This window comes from Quercus lobata, chromosome 11 (genome assembly GCF_001633185.2).
Source record: "Quercus lobata isolate SW786 chromosome 11, ValleyOak3.0 Primary Assembly, whole genome shotgun sequence".
Lineage (NCBI taxonomy): Eukaryota > Viridiplantae > Streptophyta > Magnoliopsida > Fagales > Fagaceae > Quercus > Quercus lobata.
The window spans coordinates 25,800,584-25,805,839 of NC_044914.1; the positions used below are offsets into that span (position 1 = coordinate 25,800,584).

The following is a 5,256-nucleotide window of genomic DNA, read 5'->3' on the forward strand; positions in this document are numbered from 1 at the left end:
TTCTATTGTTTATTTCACTCTTTGAGCATGCTTTCGTGAAGCTTCTTGAATGATAATTTTGTTACCCTCCATTATATGTCTTTGTTTGGTTGCTTTATTGCCTTGCTCCTATAAGGCATCACATTGGTGGAGTCACAAATTTAGTAATTTGACATCATAAAAAGTTATTTTATCTATTTTACTACTTCAGTTTACAAAACACCCAACGTCAGTGGTTTTATTTTAGCTTTCAACACAATAAAATAATATATCTACTATAATAAACAACAACTACCACCACCAACACAATAAAATAAAATAATTTTTAATAAGCCAAAATTTTTGGTTTTCCCTCCACCATTGCTACATGCTTTTTAGTATTGACAGTGCAAAAAATAGCACTATGACTTTTTAGCACCACTAATACTAATGTTGTATGCATTTGTTTATTGTAAATACATATCTAAAGCTTCTAAATTTTGTGGGAACCGTATATATAGATTGATCGTTGATGATAGTAAGGTTTCAGAAAAATTCCTTCAGACATTAACCATAAGTCCAGGGGAGTTACTAGTATGAATGGCAAATCATATACTTGCAAGTATACTAATGAGCTTTGTAGATTTGTTACCCATTAAACCTAAGCCAAAACGGTTTTCTTGTTGGTGAAGCACTTCAACTTGGGCATTTCTCACACAAAACTCATTTTGTGCAAACAATGGCTATAATATTGTTTTTTTTTTTCGCCTATTTATGAATGATATATAGGATATGCCGATATGGCATATTATTATTATTATTATTATTATTATTATTATTATTATTATTATTATTATTATTATTTTGCGTAAAGAATATGGCATAGTATTTGAGTTGGCTTGGATTGGTAAATGGGAATGTGCCATGTGGCACAAAACATGCAATAAACTTGAATTTTGATTAGAGTAATACGTACGTTGGGCTTGCATCTTGGATATCTAGTACAATAGCAAAAGTAAGTGAAATTAATGTGTGCCCTTAGAAAAAGTATCTGAATTTACACATTTTACTCCAAATTGGCATATATTCACATGTGCTACAGTAACCGTGCATATATGTATGGTTATTGTAGCTTTGCATTTAATATTTTAGTTTTTTTTTTCTTCTCTCCTTCTCTCTGGTCCCTCTCACTCTCACCTCACACACTTTTTTTTTCCTCTCCGCATCAACCCTCTCAGCTCTCTCTTTCTCTCATCTCATAATCTTCCTCTTCCATGGCTAGACCCATAGATCAGTGGGGGTTATGCATCGTGGGCTTTGATGCACCTGGGCTGCAATGTTGAAGTGCGTATATTGTTGGCTTATTAGAGCTTCCATGGTCGGACAGTTGGAGGTCGGAGGCGTCAATCTCGTTACACAATGAGAGGCGTCAATCTTGATAAGTGGGTTTTGATCCTTTTTTATTCTTTGTTTGATTGATGGATTATTTTGGGATTTCATATGGCTAGGTTGAAGGGGTATTTGGATTTCATTGATATTGGCGGCGGCGGCGGCGGGGGGGGGGGGGGGTGTTGATAATGGTGGCTGGGTGGTGGTTGGATGGGTTGATGATGGTGGCTGGGTGGGTTGTGTTAGGTCCATGAGAAAGAGATAATAGTATAAAAGAATGAATATTTTATTGAATAAATGTTTAGGATAAATAGATTGATGTCGGTGTTTTGTAAGAGTTGGTGTGTAAAATAGAAAAAAAATATATATATATATATATATATATTTTTTTTTTTGTAAAATAGACAAAAAATTTACACCCACTGATGCAATTGCTCTTAGACACACATTAATCATTTATTTTGAAAAATATTTTATAAAAAGTTAAAAAAATTATCTAAAAAGTCAGTAATTTTTTCATTTTTCTTCATAAAAAAATCTTCTAAAATTATTTACTATTGTATATCCTAAAACACGCATCGATAAAATCTAATTAATAACAGGGTAGGAGTAGGTGAATTTCACATGAATTGAATTCCCAAGGGTAGGTATGCAACTCATGACTTTCGTACAATGAGCGTGTTGCTTCTATGACCACCAATATTCGTGTCTCCTTTTCGATTAACTATGGATTTCTTCCTAGATTGTCAAAGTATATTCGACTTTAGATTGTCGTTCACATCTAAGTATCTGACAACATGTAACATCACACTAGTTGGTCTTGATGTTTGTATAGAACAACTACTAATTTTGAGCTTCTTTAATTTCCTATAAAAGATAAGACTGAGGAATAGAGCAAATATCCCGTCCTGTCCCATACATAGTAACATCTCTCTCTCTGTCTCTTTCTCTCTCTCTCTTCTTGATTCAACTGTCTAACCCAACATCATGTCGATGACCAAAAGCTCTCCTCATAAACATGTGGCTGTGTTGGCATTCTCATTCGGCAGCCATGCCTTGTCTCTCTTGACTCTGGTTCGCAAATTAGCAAAAGCTGCTCCAAACGTTCACTTCTCATTCTTAAACACACAAAAGTCCAACCATTCAATCTTCTCCACAGCAAAACCAGGCGAGATCTTGCCCAACATAAAAGCCTATGATGTGGCCGATGGAGTTCCTGCCGGTCATGTTCTTTCCCCAAACCCTACTGAGGCTGTGGAACTTTTCATTAAGGTCTCGCCACAGAACTTCAAAAGAGGCTTAGAAGTGGCCGTAGCAGAGACTGGTAAGAAAATCTCCTGCTTGATCTCCGATGCATTCTTGACATTTGCTTTGGAGGTTGCTGAGGATTTGCATGTTCCATGGATCCCAATTTGGTTGCCTTTCCCTTGCTCTCTTTCGGCTCATGTTTATACTGACCTTATACGCCAACGTTTTGCCAGTAATAAAGTTAAAGATGCAACCTTGGAATTCATTCCATGATTGTCTCAAATGCGTGTTTCGGACTTACCTGAGGAGGTGCTATCGGAGAAGTTGGAAAAGTCAACTTTCTCACACATGCTGAGTCAAGTTGGGTTGGTGTTACCACGAGCTAGTGCTGTAGTGCTGAACTTTTATGAAGAACTAAACCCACCTCTTCTCAATCGTGATTTCAAAACGAAGTTTCGAAATGTGCTTAATGTGGGTCTTTTCACACTATCGCTGCCATCACAGTCGGGTTCGGATTTAACAGGGTGCATATCTTGGTTAGATGAGCAGAAGGAAAGGTCGGTTGCGTATGTAAGCTTTGGAACTGTGGCTTCACCACCTCAAAATGAGTTAATAGCATTGGCTGAGGCACTGGAAGAGAGTGGAATTCCATTTCTGTGGTCTCTCAAGGACAAGATAAAGAGCCTCTTGCCCAAAGGGTTTGTTGAGAGAACTGGAATGCAAGGGAAAATAGTGCCATGGACACCGCAGGTAAAAGTTCTAGCTCATTCTTCAATAGCTGTGTTTATGACTCACTGTGGTAGCAACTCTGTGTCGGAGAGTGTTGCATATGGTGTGCCACTGATCTGCAGGCCGTTCTTTGGTGATCATCACATGACTGGAAGAATGGTAGAGGAAGTATGGGGAATTGGTGTCAAAGTTGAGGGTGGAATTCTCACTAAGAGTGGATTGCTCAAGAGCTTGGAACTCATTTTGGGACTTGAAAATGGGAAGAAGATGAGAGATAAGGCCCAAGCTCTCAAACACACAGTACAAGCGGCTGCTAGCCCGGATGGCACTGCTGCAAAAGATTTCATTCATTTGGTGGAGCTAATATCTGTGCCTTAAACAGTAACACTTGCTGGCGTAGCATGCACATCCGGATTTTTAAAAAAACATCTAATTTATAACTAAAATTCTATTTTATTTATTTTACTAACTCATTTAACAATATACTCTATATATCTCATTCTTTATATTTCCATATAACCCATTAAAATAATATAAATTGTCTAATAAAAGTGAGAGAGAAAATATATATATATATATATATATATATATTTTAAGTTTGCGAATCATGAACAATAATGTCTAAATATAGATACTTACTGTTCATGGTTGTTAAAAGTTTTTAGATTTACATACCTAGGTAAAACTCTTTTTTAGTGTGTCTGTTGCTAAAATAGCTATTTGGATGTTTTACACCCCTCAATGCTAATGCTCTTACAACTTATATGACACTTGGTTTTGTTGGTCTAATAAAAATTCCTCAGTTCACTTTTCGTATTTCAATTTATGTTTATCAATCACTACTTGTCATATAAGTATATAGCTATTACAAAAAATTAGAGATTATGTATGAGAAATAGAAACTCTCTCTTCATTTGATTATTTGATATTTGTTGGTTGCAATTTGGAATAGTGAGAAAGGTTTGTTGCCGCTTGGTTTTGGTTCTGTGATTTGGTGATTTGTTCTCTCTTGGTTTGTTGTAACTTTTGGATTTGATTTGTAGCTCTCTCTTTGGGTTGTGCGCAATTCACATTTGATATTTGGTATACGTATTTGGTATTAGTGAACCTCTGATTCTTTGGTTTTGTATTTATGAGAAAGAGCTATTTGGGTATATTTGGGATTTGAGTTTGTGAGAGTGCTTCTACACCAATTTATATTATCCCAAATTTGATATAGTGAAAGTTATTCATCGCTACCCATGGATGTAGGCTATTGCCGAACCACATAATTTTTGGTGTTTTGTGTCTATTTTTCATTTAGATTAATTTTCTTCGTTCCTATTATTAATTTGGAGATCTTTCTCAAATTTAAAATATTTTCACAATCAATTTTGGTAAATTTGAACTTTCGCTATTTTTCAACAGCAACTTCTTTTGGAAACTTCAAAAAGGGCAGTATATCAAGTTAGAAACACTTGGACAACCAAGTTAACTACAAGGCTGTCCATTATGGGTTGAATCTTGAGTCACAGGTACAGTTAGCAAAATTGAATCACATAAGTTATGGAAAAAAAATCTATTACGCATAATGTGATTTACATATTTTGCAAAAATATACTAAAAACATGACTTTAAATTACAGTTTTAGTGTATTTGAATCGTGAGTGTAAAACGCACTATGTATAATAAATATTGCCCTAAATTTTATATATATATATATATATATATATATCTCGAGCATTCTTATCTAATATCTGTCGTGGGATTCAAGTACAAGAGACATCCCATTTGGCTTGATTCTCATCCCATAAATAAAAAAGATACATGACATCCTACCATGTACATAAACTTAGGTTTGTGAGATAATACTATTATATGAATGTACTACCTTCCCATTTTTGAATAAAAAAGAAAAGGACACTATTCTGCAAATCTTTTGGGAGTTCAATA

At 35.2% G+C, this 5,256-nt stretch overlaps 1 pseudogene; it reads left to right on the forward strand.

Moving 5' to 3' along the window:
• The first annotated feature begins 2,263 nt into the window (after positions 1 to 2,263).
• Positions 2,264 to 4,998, forward strand: LOC115968792 (annotated as a pseudogene).
• The last annotated feature ends 258 nt before the right edge of the window (positions 4,999 to 5,256 follow it).